The sequence below is a fragment of the Heptranchias perlo genome, chromosome 43 (genome assembly GCF_035084215.1).
Source record: "Heptranchias perlo isolate sHepPer1 chromosome 43, sHepPer1.hap1, whole genome shotgun sequence".
Taxonomy (NCBI): Eukaryota; Metazoa; Chordata; class Chondrichthyes; order Hexanchiformes; family Hexanchidae; genus Heptranchias; species Heptranchias perlo.
The window spans coordinates 174169-189357 of NC_090367.1; positions in this window are offsets into that span (position 1 = coordinate 174169).

Below are 15189 nucleotides of genomic sequence, written 5' to 3' on the forward strand. Positions count from 1 at the left end.
CAAAGATGCTAAACCCCTTTATATTTTCCTCTCTCACGATGTTTATTCCATCCAATATTTCACACGCCTCAACTACAATGTCTGCATCGTCCACCTATTTTGTAAAGACAGATGCAAAGTATTCATTAAGAACCATACCCACATCTTCCGCCTCCACACATAGGTTATCTTTTTGGTCTCTAATAGGCCCTACTCTTTCCTTAGTTATCCTTTTGCTCTTTATGTATTTATGAAACATTTTTGGGTTTTCCTTGATTTTATTTGCCAGTATTTTTCCATGCCCTCTCTTTACTTTCCTAATTTCCTTCTTAATTTCACCCCTGCACTTTCTATACTCCTTGAGGCTTTCTGCAGTATTGAGCTGACATAAGCTTCCCTTTTTTGCCTTATCCTACCCTGTATGCTCCTTGTCATCCAGGGGGCTCTAGATTTGGCAGCCCCCACCCTTTTTCTTTGTGGGAACAATATTCATTCGGAACCCCCTGAATGCCTCCCACTGCTCTGACACTGATGGTCAGGAGTATTGTGTGTGCATAAGAGAGAGAGAGACACAGAGACACACTTCGGAAGAATCTCTTGGAGTTATTATTTTCTTTAGTCCTTGTTGCCCCTTGCCCAATATACTCACTCGATAACACACATACCTCGACAGCCACTGCCCTGGGGAACCAGCATGGAGGAATCAATATTTTAATGTAGCATTAATGTAGATTTCAAGATAGAATTTGTGCAAAGTGTCTGGATGCACGGTATAAAAGTACAGCTCACACACACACGCTGTCCCCTGGTATTGATTCTTGTCCCCTAGACTAGCAGGACTTGGTGCCAATTGAATACTACTAGATTGTTTTTTTTAGGTATATATTTTTCTGGGATGGCCACTCTCAGACCTCAGTAAGTGCTTGTGTCTGCTGTGGACGACTGTTTCAGTATTAGCTACTTGTATGTCCCATTGTGTTTTTATTAGAGTATTTGTGTGTGTGTGTGTGTGTGTGTGTGTTTTTAAATGTCATTTGACGATTCTTTAACTTATTTTTGGTGTTTTACAAAAAAAAGGTTTTTTTTTTAGTGAGTTTGATATACTTCCTCCTCCCCTGTTAGTCTGTTCAGAATTTCCTGGGTGTGCAGCAATGGAAATTGTGATTTATGGGATTTCAATAAAATATTTTACTAGACACTGACTTTGACCTTGTGTTTTTTGGTGTATAAATCACATTGATATGATAGTTACAGATGAGGAAAACCATTCAGCTCAGCTACAGTTCCTGTCCAGAATGACCCCACATTGCATCCAAGGACTCCCATTGATATACAGCACCTTTCACCACCTCAATGTCCCAAAACACTTTGCAACCAATGAAGTACTTTTTGAATTGTAGTCACTGTTGTAATGGAGGAAACGTGGCAGCCAATTTGTGCACAGCAAGATCCCACAAACAGCAATGTGATAAAGACTAGATAATCTATTTTTAGTGATGTTGGTTGAGGGATAAACATTGGCCCCAGGACACCGGGGAAAGCACCCCTGCTCTTCCAGTCATGCCACTCTCCCCTATCATGGGCTCTCCCCGCCCGTTCAACCTCCCACAGCCCCCATACACTCTCCTCTATTGAGGGCTCTTCCCCACCCGTTCAACCTCCCACAGCCCCCGTACACTCTCCTCTATTGAGGGGCTCTTCCCTGCCCGTTCAACCTCCCACAGCCCCCATACACTCTCCTCTATTGAGGGCTCTTCCCCACCCGTTCAACCTCCCACAGCCCCCGTACACTCTCCTCTATTGAGGGGCTCTTCCCCACCCGTTCAACCTCCCACAGCCCCCGTACACTCTCCTCTATTGAGGGGCTCTTCCCCACCCGTTCAACCTCCCACAGCCCCCGTACACTCTCCTCTATTGAGGGGCTCTTCCCCGCCCGTTCAACCTCCCACAGCCCCCATACACTCTCCTCTATTGAGGGGCTCTTCCCCACCCGTTCAACCTCCCACAGCCCCCGTACACTCTCCTCTATTGAGGGGCTCTTCCCCACCCGTTCAACCTCCCACAGCCCCCGTACACTCTCCTCTATTGAGGGGCTCTTCCCCACCCGTTCAACCTCCCACAGCCCCCGTACACTCTCCTCTATTGAGGGCTCTTCCCCACCCGTTCAACCTCCCACAGCCCCCATACACTCTCCTCTATTGAGGGCTCTTCCCCACCCGTTCAACCTCCCACAGCCCCCGTACACTCTCCTCTATTGAGGGGCTCTCCCCACCCGTTCAACCTCCCACAGCCCCCGTACACTCTCCTCTATTGAGGGGCTCTCCCCGCCCGTTCAACCTCCCACAGCCCCCATACACTCTCCTCTATTGAGGGCTCTTCCCTGCCCGTTCAACCTCCCACAGCCCCCGTACACTCTCCTCTATTGAGGGGCTCTCCCCGCCCGTTCAACCTCCCACAGCCCCCATACACTCTCCTCTATTGAGGGCTCTTCCCTGCCCGTTCAACCTCCCACAGCCCCTGTACACTCTCCTCTATTGAGGGGCTCTTCCCCACCCGTTCAACCTCCCACAGCCCCCGTACACTCTCCTCTATTGAGGGGCTCTTCCCCGCCCGTTCAACCTCCCACAGCCCCCGTACACTCTCCTCTATTGAGGGCTCTTCCCACCCGTTCAACCTCCCACAGCCCCCGTACACTCTCCTCTATTGAGGGGCTCTTCCCCACCCGTTCAACCTCCCACAGCCCCCATACACTCTCCTCTATTGAGGGCTCTTCCCCACCCGTTCAACCTCCCACAGCCCCCGTACACTCTCCTCTATTGAGGGGCTCTTCCCCACCCGTTCAACCTCCCACAGCCCCCGTACACTCTCCTCTATTGAGGGCTCTTCCCCACCCGTTCAACCTCCCACAGCCCCCGTACACTCTCCTCTATTGAGGGGCTCTTCCCCACCCGTTCAACCTCCCACAGCCCCCATACACTCTCCTCTATTGAGGGCTCTTCCCCACCCGTTCAACCTCCCACAGCCCCCGTACACTCTCCTCTATTGAGGGCTCTTCCCCACCCGTTCAACCTCCCACAGCCCCCGTACACTCTCCTCTATTGAGGGGCTCTCCCTGCCCGTTCAACCTCCCACAGCCCCCGTACACTCTCCTCTATTGAGGGGCTCTCCCTGCCCGTTCAACCTCCCACAGCCCCCGTACACTCTCCTCTATTGAGGGCTCTTCCCCGCCCGTTCAACCTCCCACAGCCCCCATACACTCTCCTCTATTGAGGGCTCTTCCCCGCCCGTTCAACCTCCCACAGCCCCCATACACTCTCCTCTATTGAGGGCTCTCCCTGCCCGTTCAACCTCCCACAGCCCCCATACACTCCTCTATTGAGGGCTCTCCCTGCCCGTTCAACCTCCCACAGCCCCCGTACACTCTCCTCTATTGAGGGCTCTTCCCCACCCGTTCAACCTCCCACAGCCCCCGTACACTCTCCTCTATTGAGGGCTCTTCCCCACCCATCTTTCCCGCCCTTCAAACTGTCTAAGGCACCTTGAGAGAGTTGATATACAGAGGTAATACCTAAATGCATATTTTTATTTATTTATGATGATTTTGAAAGTGCAACAGGTTTGGTGCGGAGACAACAGGTCCTGGTGTTGCTGCAGAGATGTTTGTGTTGGGAAGGTTGAGCATGAGATGCTTTGCTGCTTTTGCCGAGAGTTCCTGTCACTGGCCTGTGCTGTGGTTCTGGGAATGATGCCAAGGCTGACCTCAACTGTTCTCTAAAGGACATGAACCCACATTCGATTATCCCAGACTTGAGGATACGGCAACATGTAACCTGAACCAGACTGAACTGGTGGAGCTGGAGGTAGGACGAGCCTTTCTCATTCAAGTGGATTTTGAAGTTAAGAGACGCAGGCAGCCACTAACAACACCTTGCGTTTATGTTTTTAAGCACAGCTTTTTGCTGGCCCAGTGGGTGAGCCCACTACCTAGTGTGGTACTGGAAGAGTCACAGTCTGATCATGTCCTCGGTCTGTGGGAGACGTTCCAGCAGTTTCCAGGGCCACCTCTGAAGAGAGGCCCCTTAAATCAAGAGCAAAACTTCTAAACCAGCCGCTCCATCTAACTCAAGTAATGACAACAGGCAGACTGATGTTATGTTAAACTAGAGAGGGGGAATCTTTATTATAATCATAAATGTGAACTTTTCCCAGTTCATATTTAACAAATCATTATTTTCCTCCCTCTGGTGCCAAGTTTCAATTAAACAATTTTCTAATAAAAGGGCATCAATTAATACAAAACCAGAGCTCCACAAACCAGTTATCCGGTTCCAGTCATGCAAAAATTGTGTCCCAGAACTCGTGATTTTAAAAAATTAAATAAATTCCACCCCCTCCCCCAATGAAAAGCAACAAGGTTGGAACTTGTCCTTAAATGCCAGGGAATAAAATTAAAGCAGATTCTAATGACCCTGTGTCACAGGCAGTGAAACCCAAAGGCAGATTCAGCTCCACAGACCTCTCTGGAGCTGGCTGACTGACTGACAGTGTGTAAATGGGAGCCTCCATTGCTTGATAGGGCCCTTAATCTCACTGTCCCGAGATGGCTTAACGTTTAAAAAGTCAGAAAAAGAAAATTAAAGCAGGAACTGTACAGCCTCCCTCTGCCTTGGGTGAAAATTAATGCGCTGCCATTACGGGCAAATGGTTTTAATGACTTTTTAAGCAGAGACTGATCTACGGTTAGGGCTGGAAGGCGGGGCAAATGCAGCCGTTGTGATTTGATTGGTGGCACCTCAAGCCCCCTCCCTCTGGCCCCCTGACGAGATGATCATCACCAGGACCCCCCAGGCCAGAAGTAAATTGCGGCCTGCCCCCAATCCCGGAGGCTGAATAGGGGCTTCCACAGAAGCTGTTCACTGGATGACACGAGCTGAGGTTTAATGCTGTCGCGCCAGAGAGGGGCTCACTTTACTATATTTCTTCAAAAAAAGTGGCAAAGTATATTAAAGAAATGGGAGGGGGAAGCCTGGGTAGACTCATTTCCTGACCCAATTTTTACTTCAATTATTTGGCACAAAAGGCTGAAAGGACCAAAGATCAAACTCTGTGCAACCAGGATAAGGGGAGAGGTGAATGGCTCTTTTGCAAAATGTTCCATAGCCAGGGTCACATCTCTTTAATACTCAAATATTAATGCAGCAAAAAAAGGGGTAAGAGAAGAAAACATTGCAGAATAACCAGCTTTAAAGGGGACTGGTCGGAGAGCGATGGATTACAGGGAACTGTCTGTGGTTAGGGGAGGTCAGGTGGTGGAGTCGGCGAGAGAGAGAGAGAATTCCTGGCCATCCCATCCTGCGACCACCTCTCCATTTACCGGACAGACTCCGCCACGGTTTAAAAACAAATCCCCGAAGCTTAATTTATATAAACTTAAAGAAAACGTGTGGGAGTTTATCCAGGAATCTCATGCTGAAGAAAGATGTAAATTAGAACTAGTCAGGACAGGGCTACATTTTGGGTCATTTACAGCAATGGGAAGATGGGAATGTGACGTGTCATTTACATGTATCCTGTACAGGTGATCTATTTCACATGTCCTTACCTACACACGTGACCTGCAGATAACGAACAAACCTGCCCAGGGACCGTCACACACAGGCAAACCTGCCCAGGGACCGTCACACACAGGCAAACCTGCCCAGGGACCGTCACACACAGGCAAACCTGCCCAGGGACCGTCACACACAGGCAAACCTGCCCAGGGACCGTCACACACAGGCAAACCTGCCCAGGGACCGTCACACACAGGCAAACCTGCCCAGGGACCGTCACACACAGGCAAACCTGCCCAGGGACCGTCACACACAGGCAAACCTGCCCAGGGACCGTCACACACAGGCAAACCTGCCCAGGGACCGTCACACACAGGCAAACCTGCCCAGGGACCGTCACACACAGGCCAACCTGCCCAGGGACCGTCACACACAGGCCAACCTGCCCAGGGACCGTCACACACAGGCAAACCTGCACAGGGACCGTCACACACAGGCAAACCTGCCCAGGGACCGTCACACACAGGCAAACCTGCCCAGGGACCGTCACACACAGGCAAACCTGCCCAGGGACCGTCACACACAGGCAAACCTGCCCAGGGACCGTCACACACAGGCAAACCTGCCCAGGGACCGTCACACACAGGCAAACCTGCCCAGGGACCGTCACACACAGGCAAACCTGCCCAGGGACCGTCACACACAGGCAAACCTGCCCAGGGACCGTCACACACAGGCAAACCTGCCCAGGGACCGTCACACACAGGCAAACCTGCCCAGGGACCGTCACACACAGGCAAACCTGCCCAGGGAGCGTCACACACAGGCAAACCTGCCCAGGGACCGTCACACACAGGCAAACCTGCCCAGGGACCGTCACACACAGGCAAACCTGCCCAGGGACCGTCACACACAGGCAAACCTGCCCAGGGACCGTCACACACAGGCAAACCTGCCCAGGGACCGTCACACACAGGCAAACCTGCCCAGGGACCGTCACACACAGGCAAACCTGCCCAGGGACCGTCACACACAGGCAAACCTGCCCAGGGACCGTCACACACAGGCAAACCTGCCCAGGGACCGTCACACACAGGCAAACCTGCCCAGGGACCGTCACACACAGGCCAACCTGCCCAGGGACCGTCACACACAGGCCAACCTGCCCAGGGACCGTCACACACAGGCCAACCTGCCCAGGGACCGTCACACACAGGCAAACCTGCACAGGGACCGTCACACACAGGCAAACCTGCCCAGGGACCGTCACACACAGGCAAACCTGCACAGGGACCGTCACACACAGGCAAACCTGCCCAGGGACCGTCACACACAGGCAAACCTGCCCAGGGACCGTCACACACAGGCCAACCTGCCCAGGGACCGTCACACACAGGCCAACCTGCCCAGGGACCGTCACACACAGGCAAACCTGCACAGGGACCGTCACACACAGGCAAACCTGCACAGGGACCGTCACACACAGGCAAACCTGCCCAGGAACCGTCACACACAGGCCAACCTGCCCAGGGACCGTCACACACAGGCAAACCTGCCCAGGGACCGTCACACACAGGCAAACCTGCACAGGGACTGTCACACACAGTCACCGGCCATTATCGGATGCAGGGCAGGGGGGACCGAGTGTACCGGACGTGGGTGGGGGGGGGGACCCGATATCAGATTATTAACTGACTGGTTGACAAATGGTCCTCTGGTCCCCAGGTTTTCATTCCCTGCCTGCTCTGGCCTCGAGTCCCCCGGCCCCCTCCTGGTGGGGAACGGACAGTGTTGAACCATCTACCCCAACCAACACAAAGAGAGCCCCCGCCACCCCCGGTCTGGCTGTGTTTGAAGCCAGGTCCCAGATATCGATGTGAGAATCTAATACTTCCCCGCTCACTCACACACACAACACAACCTGTACATGGCCAGACTCAGAGCGAAGCACACACACTCACACCCACCCACTCACACCCACCCACTCACACTCACACACGTGCTCACTCACACACACAACACAACCTGTACATGGCCAGACTCAGAGCGAAGCACACACTCACACACTCACACCCACCCACTCACACTCACGCACGTGCGTGCTCACTCACGCACACAACACAACCTGTACATGGCCAGACTCAGAGCGAAGCACACACTCACACCCACCCACTCACACTCACACCCACTCACACCCACTCCCACTCACAGATGCACGCTAACACTCTCTTACACACACAGCTGCTCACACTCACTCATGCACCCGCTCTCACACCCATTCACTCACTCACGCACCCACACACGTGCTCACACCTGTTCGCGCTCACACACCCGCTCACAATCACTCACGCACACAACACAACCTGTACATTGCCAGACACAGTGAGACAGACACTAACCCGCCCACAGACACACAAACTCTCACACTCACAACCCTGGTCCCGAGCTGCGTCTCTGGATCAGAGGTTGCTCTACATTCGCTGAAGATCTAAACAGTGGAAGAGACTGGAACTCGGGGACACAGTTTAAAAATAAGGGGCCTCCCATTTAAGACGGAGATGAGGAGAATTTTTTTCTCTCAGAGGGTCGTGAGTCTGTGGAACTCCCTTCCCCAGAGAGCGGTGGAGGCAGGGTCATTGAATATTTTTAAGGCCGAGTTAGATAGATTCCTGATTAACAAGGGAGTCAAAGGTTATAGTCGGTAGACGGGAAAGTAGGGTTGAGGTCACAATCAGATCAGCCATGATCTTGTCAAATGGCAGAGCAGGCTCGAGGGGCCGAATGGCCTACTCCTGCTCTTAATTCGTATGTTTGTATATACAGTCCAGTATTAAATCAGAATTCTGCTCATTAAGGTAAATATGCAAATATATATAATCTCCTAAAACTGTAAGGAAAGTCAAAAGAAAAATGATTCCATAAATCAGTGTTGCCCCGTGAAAGCCGATGTTGACTTTTTTACGTTAGTTGCAATGACAGAGCCAGCAGCCCAATGGATCCCCAGATCTTCAGCTCCCTCTCTCCCCCCCAGTACACTGCCACGTTCCCGCTCTCTCCCCAGTACACTGCCATGTTCCCTCTCTCTCTCCCCCATTACACTGCCACGTTCCCCTCTCTCTCTCCCCCAGTACACTGCCATGTTCCCTCTCTCTCTCCCCCATTACACTGCCACGTTCCCGCTCTCTCTCCCCCAGTACACTGCCACGTTCCCTCTCTCTCTCCCCCAGTACACTGCCATGTTCCCTCTCTCTCCCCCCCAGTACACTGCCACGTTCCCGCTCTCTCCCCCAGTACACTGCCACGTTCCCTCTCTCTCTCCCCCAGTACACTGCCATGTTCCCTCTCTCTCTCCCCCATTACACTGCCACGTTCCCCGCTCTCTCCCCCAGTACACTGCCACGTTCCCCCTCTCTCCCCCCCAGTACACTGCCACGTTCCCGCTCTCTCCCCCAGTACACTGCCATGTTCCCTCTCTCTCCCCCATTACACTGCCACGTTCCCTCTCTCTCTCCCCCAGTACACTGCCACGTTCCCCCTCTCTCCCCCCCAGTACACTGCCACGTTCCCGCTCTCTCCCCCAGTACACTGCCATGTTCCCTCTCTCTCTCCCCCATTACACTGCCACGTTCCCGCTCTCTCCCCCAGTACACTGCCACGTTCCCCCTCTCTCCCCCCCAGTACACTGCCACGTTCCCGCTCTCTCCCCCCAGTACACTGCCATGTTCCCTCTCTCTCTCCCCCAGTACACTGCCACGTTCCCTCTCTCTCTCCCCCAGTACACTGCCATGTTCCCTCTCTCTCTCCCCCCAGTACACTGCCATGTTCCCTCTCTCTCTCCCCCAGTACACTGCCACGTTCCCTCTCTCTCTCCCCCAGTACACTGCCATGTTCCCTCTCTCTCTCCCCCAGTACACTGCCACGTTCCCCTCTCTCTCCCCAGTACACTGCCACGTTCCCTCTCTCTCTCCCCCAGTACACTGCCATGTTCCCTCTCTCTCTCTCCCCAGTACACTGCCATGTTCCCTCTCTCTCTCTCCCCAGTACACTGCCACGTTCCCTCTCTCCCCCAGTGCACTGCCATGTTCTCTCTCTCTCTCTCTCTCCCCCCCAGTACACTGCCATGTTCCCTCTCTCTCTCCCCAGTACACTGCCATGTTCCCTCTCTCTCTCTCCCCAGTACACTGCCACGTTCCCTCTCTCCCCCAGTGCACTGCCATGTTCTCTCTCTCTCTCTCTCTCCCCCCCAGTACACTGCCATGTTCCCCCTCTCTCTCTCCCCCAGTACACTGCCACGTTCCCTCTCTCTCTCCCCAGTACACTGCCACGTTCCTCTCTCTCTCCCCCAGTACACTGCCATGTTCCCTCTCTCTCTCCCCCAGTACACTGCCATGTTCCCTCTCTCTCTCTCCCCCCCAGTACACTGCCATGTTCCCTCTCTCTCTCTCTCTCTCCCAGTACACTGCCATGTTCCTTCTCTCTCTCCCCCAGTACACTGCCATGTTCCCCCTCTCTCTCTCTCCCCCAGCACACTGCCACGTTCCCTCTCTCTCTCTCCCCCAGTACACTGCCACGTTCCCTCTCTCTCTCCCCCAGTACACTGCCACGTTCCCTCTCTCTCTCCCCCAGTACACTGCCACGTTCCCCTCTCTCTCTCCCCCAGTACACTGCCATGTTCTCCCTCTCTCTCTCCCCCAGTACACTGCCACGTTCCCTCTCTCTCTCCCCCAGTACACTGCCATGTTCTCCCTCTCTCTCCCCCCAGTACACTGCCATGTTCCCCCTCTCTCTCTCTCTCCCAGTACACTGCCACGTTCCCTCTCTCTCCCCCAGTACACTGCCACGTTCCCTCTCTCTCTCCCCCAGTACACTGCCACGTTCTCCTCTCTCTCCCCCCAGTACACTGCCACGTTCCCTCTCTCTCTCCCCCAGTACACTGCCACGTTCCCTCTCTCTCTCCCCCAGTACACTGCCATGTTCCCCTCTCTCTCTCCCCCAGTACACTGCCATGTTCTCCCTCTCTCTCCCCCAGTACACTGCCATGTTCTCCCTCTCTCTCTCCCCAGTACACTGCCACGTTCCCTCTCTCTCTCCCCCAGTACACTGCCATGTTCTCCCTCTCTCTCCCCCCAGTACACTGCCATGTTCTCCTCTCTCTCTCCCCAGTACACTGCCATGTTCCCCCTCTCTCTCTCTCTCTCTCCCAGTACACTGCCATGTTCCCTCTCTCTCCCCCAGTACACTGCCATGTTCTCCCTCTCTCTCCCCCAGTACACTGCCATCGTTCCCTCTCTCTCTCCCCCAGTACACTGCCATGTTCTCCCTCTCTCTCCCCCAGTACACTGCCATGTTCTCCCTCTCTCTCTCCCCAGTACACTGCCATGTTCCCCCTCTCTCTCTCTCTCTCTCTCCCAGTGCACTGCCATGTTCCCTCTCTCTCCCCCAGTACACTGCCATGTTCTCCCTCTCTCTCCCCCCAGTACACTGCCATGTTCCCCCTCTCTCTCTCTCTCCCAGTACACTGCCATGTTCCCTCTCTCTCCCCCAGTACACTGCCATGTTCTCCCTCTCTCTCCCCCCAGTACACTGCCATGTTCCCTCTCTCTCCCCCAGTACACTGCCATGTTCTCCCTCTCTCTCCCCCCAGTACACTGCCACGTTCCCTCTCTCTCTCCCCCAGTACACTGCCATGTTCCCTCTCTCTCTCCCCCAGTACACTGCCATGTTCCCCTCTCTCTCTCCCCCAGTACACTGCCATGTTCTCTCTCTCTCTCTCTCCCCCAGTACACTGCCACGTTCCCTCTCTCTCTCCCCCAGTACACTGCCATGTTCCCCCTCTCTCTCCCCCAGTACACTGCCATGTTCTCCCTCTCTCTCCCCCCCAGTACACTGCCACGTTCCCTCTCTCTCTCCCCCAGTACACTGCCATGTTCCCCCTCTCTCTCTCTCCCAGTACACTGCCATGTTCCCTCTCTCTCTCTCCCCCAGTACACTGCCATCGTTCCCTCTCTCTCTCTCCCCCAGTACACTGCCACGTTCCCTCTCTCTCTCCCCCCAGTACACTGCCATGTTCCCTCTCTCTCTCTCTCTCCCCCCAGTACACTGCCACGTTCCTCTCTCTCTCTCTCCCCCAGTACACTGCCATGTTCCCTCTCTCTCCCCCAGTACACTGCCATGTTCTCCCTCTCTCTCTCCCCCAGTACACTGCCACGTTCTCCTCTCTCTCTCCCCCAGTACACTGCCATGTTCCCTCTCTCTCTCTCCCCCAGTACACTGCCATGTTCTCCTCTCTCTCTCTCCCCAGTACACTGCCATGTTCTCCCTCTCTCTCCCCCAGTACACTGCCACGTTCTCCCTCTCTCTCCCCCCAGTACACTGCCACGTTCTCTCTCTCTCTCCCCCAGTACACTGCCATGTTCCCTCTCTCTCTCCCCCAGTACACTGCCATGTTCTCCCTCTCTCTCCCCCCAGTACACTGCCATGTTCTCTCTCTCTCTCTCCCCCAGTACACTGCCATGTTCCCTCTCTCTCTCCCCCCAGTACACTGCCATGTTCTCCCTCTCTCTCTCCCCAGTACACTGCCATGTTCTCTCCCTCTCTCTCCCCCCAGTACACTGCCATGTTCCCTCTCTCTCTCTCCCCAGTACACTGCCATGTTCTCCCTCTCTCTCTCCCCCAGTACACTGCCATGTTCTCCCTCTCTCTCCCCCAGTACACTGCCATGTTCTCTCTCTCTCTCTCCCCCAGTACACTGCCATGTTCCCTCTCTCTCTCCCCCCAGTACACTGCCATGTTCTCCTCTCTCTCTCTCCCCCAGTACACTGCCATCGTTCTCCCTCTCTCTCTCCCCCAGTACACTGCCATGTTCTCCTCTCTCTCTCTCCCCCAGTACACTGCCATGTTCTCCTCTCTCTCTCCCCCCAGTACACTGCCATGTTCTCCTCTCTCTCTCCCCCCAGTACACTGCCATGTTCTCCTCTCTCTCTCTCTCCCCCAGTACACTGCCATGTTCTCCCTCTCTCTCCCTCCCAGTACACTGCCATGTTCTCTCTCTCTCTCTCTCCCCAGTACACTGCCATGTTCTCCCTCTCTCTCTCCCCCAGTACACTGCCATGTTCTCCTCTCTCTCTCTCCCCCAGTACACTGCCATGTTCTCCCTCTCTCTCTCCCCCAGTACACTGCCACTGTTCTCTCTCTCTCTCTCCCCCAGTACACTGCCATGTTCTCCCTCTCTCTCCCCCAGTACACTGCCACGTTCCCTCTCTCTCTCCCCAGTACACTGCCATGTTCTCCTCTCTCTCTCCCCCCAGTACACTGCCATGTTCCCTCTCTCTCTCCCCCCAGTACACTGCCATGTTCTCCCTCTCTCTCTCCCCCAGTACACTGCCATGTTCCTCTCTCTCTCCCCCAGTACACTGCCATGTTCTCCCTCTCTCTCTCCCCCAGTACACTGCCATGTTCCTCTCTCTCTCTCCCCCAGTACACTGCCACGTTCTCCCTCTCTCTCCCCCCAGTACACTGCCATGTTCTCCCTCTCTCTCCCCCCAGTACACTGCCATGTTCCCTCTCTCTCTCTCCCCCAGTACACTGCCATGTTCTCCCTCTCTCTCTCCCCCAGTACACTGCCATGTTCTCTCCTCTCTCTCCCCCCAGTACACTGCCATGTTCCCCCTCTCTCTCTCCCCCAGTACACTGCCATGTTCTCCTCTCTCTCTCCCCCCAGTACACTGCCATGTTCTCCTCTCTCTCTCCCCCAGTACACTGCCATGTTCTCTCCTCTCTCTCCCCCAGTACACTGCCATGTTCTCTCCTCTCTCTCCCCCCAGTACACTGCCATGTTCTCCCTCTCTCTCCCCCCAGTACACTGCCATGTTCTCTCTCTCTCTCTCCCCCAGTACACTGCCATGTTCTCCTCTCTCTCCCCCCAGTACACTGCCATGTTCTCCTCTCTCTCTCCCCCAGTACACTGCCATGTTCCCTCTCTCTCTCTCCCCCAGTACACTGCCATGTTCCCTCTCTCTCTCCCCCAGTACACTGCCATGTTCTCCCTCTCTCTCTCCCCCAGTACACTGCCATGTTCTCCCTCTCTCTCCCCCAGTACACTGCCATGTTTCTCTCTCTCTCTCCCCCAGTACACTGCCATGTTCTCCCTCTCTCTCCCCCCAGTACACTGCCATGTTCTCCTCTCTCTCTCCCCCAGTACACTGCCATGTTCCCCTCTCTCTCTCTCCCCCAGTACACTGCCATCGTTCTCCTCTCTCTCTCTCCCCCAGTACACTGCCATGTTCTCCCTCTCTCTCCCCCCAGTACACTGCCATGTTCTCTCTCTCTCTCTCTCCCCCAGTACACTGCCATGTTCTCCCTCTCTCTCTCCCCCAGTACACTGCCACGTTCTCCCTCTCTCTCTCCCCCCAGTACACTGCCATGTTCCCTCTCTCTCTCTCCCCCCAGTACACTGCCATGTTCTCCTCTCTCTCTCCCCCCAGTACACTGCCATGTTCTCTCTCTCTCTCTCTCCCCCAGTACACTGCCATGTTCTCCCTCTCTCTCCCCCCAGTACACTGCCATGTTCTCTCTCTCTCTCTCTCTCCCCCCAGTACACTGCCATGTTCTCCTCTCTCTCTCTCCCCCAGTACACTGCCACGTTCTCCCTCTCTCTCCCCCCAGTACACTGCCATGTTCCCCCTCTCTCTCTCTCCCCCAGTACACTGCCACGTTCCCTCTCTCTCTCCCCCAGTACACTGCCATGTTCTCCCTCTCTCTCCCCCCAGTACACTGCCATGTTCTCTCTCTCTCTCTCTCTCCCCCAGTACGACTGCCATGTTCTCCCTCTCTCTCCCCCCAGTACACTGACATGTTCCCTCTCTCTCTCTCCCCCAGTACACTGCCACGTTCTCCCTCTCTCTCCCCCCAGTACACTGCCTTGTTCCCTCTCTCTCTCCCCCAGTACACTGCCATGTTCTCCCTCTCTCCCCCCCAGTGCACTGCCATGTTCCCTCTCTCTCTCTCTTCCCCCCCAGTACACTGCCATGTTCCCTCTCTCTCTCCCCCAGTACACTGCCACGTTCCCTCTCTCTCCCCCCCAGTGCACTGCCATGTTCCCTCTCTCTCTCTCTTCCCCCCCAGTACACTGCCATGTTCCCTCTCTCTCTCCCCCAGTACACTGCCACGTTCCCTCTCTCTCCCCCAGTACACTGCCATGTTCCCCCTCTCTCTCTCCCCCCCAGTGCACTGCCATGTTCCCTCTCTCTCTCTCTTCCCCCCCAGTACACTGCCATGTTCCCTCTCTCTCTCCCCCAGTACACTGCCACGTTCCCTCTCTCTCTCCCCCAGTACACTGCCACGTTCCCTCTCTCTCTCTCCCCCAGTACACTGCCATGTTCTCCCTCTCTCCCCCCCCAGTGCACTGCCTTGTTCCCTCTCTCTCTCCCCCAGTGACACTAATACTGGATCACTTCCCTCGGCTCTCAATACATGGAGTGGAGCCGTTTGAATGGGAATGGGACCAGTGACTCACATGTCGAGTGACCCAAACTCTCACATGGCAGTGACCAGGGGCTGGAATGTTGAGCCGAATAAGCTGATTGTCATTCTGTTCCTTGTCCAGGCCACGCTGGGGTCACTCCAGTCTGAAGCTTGACTTTGGCTCATGGTGTTACTA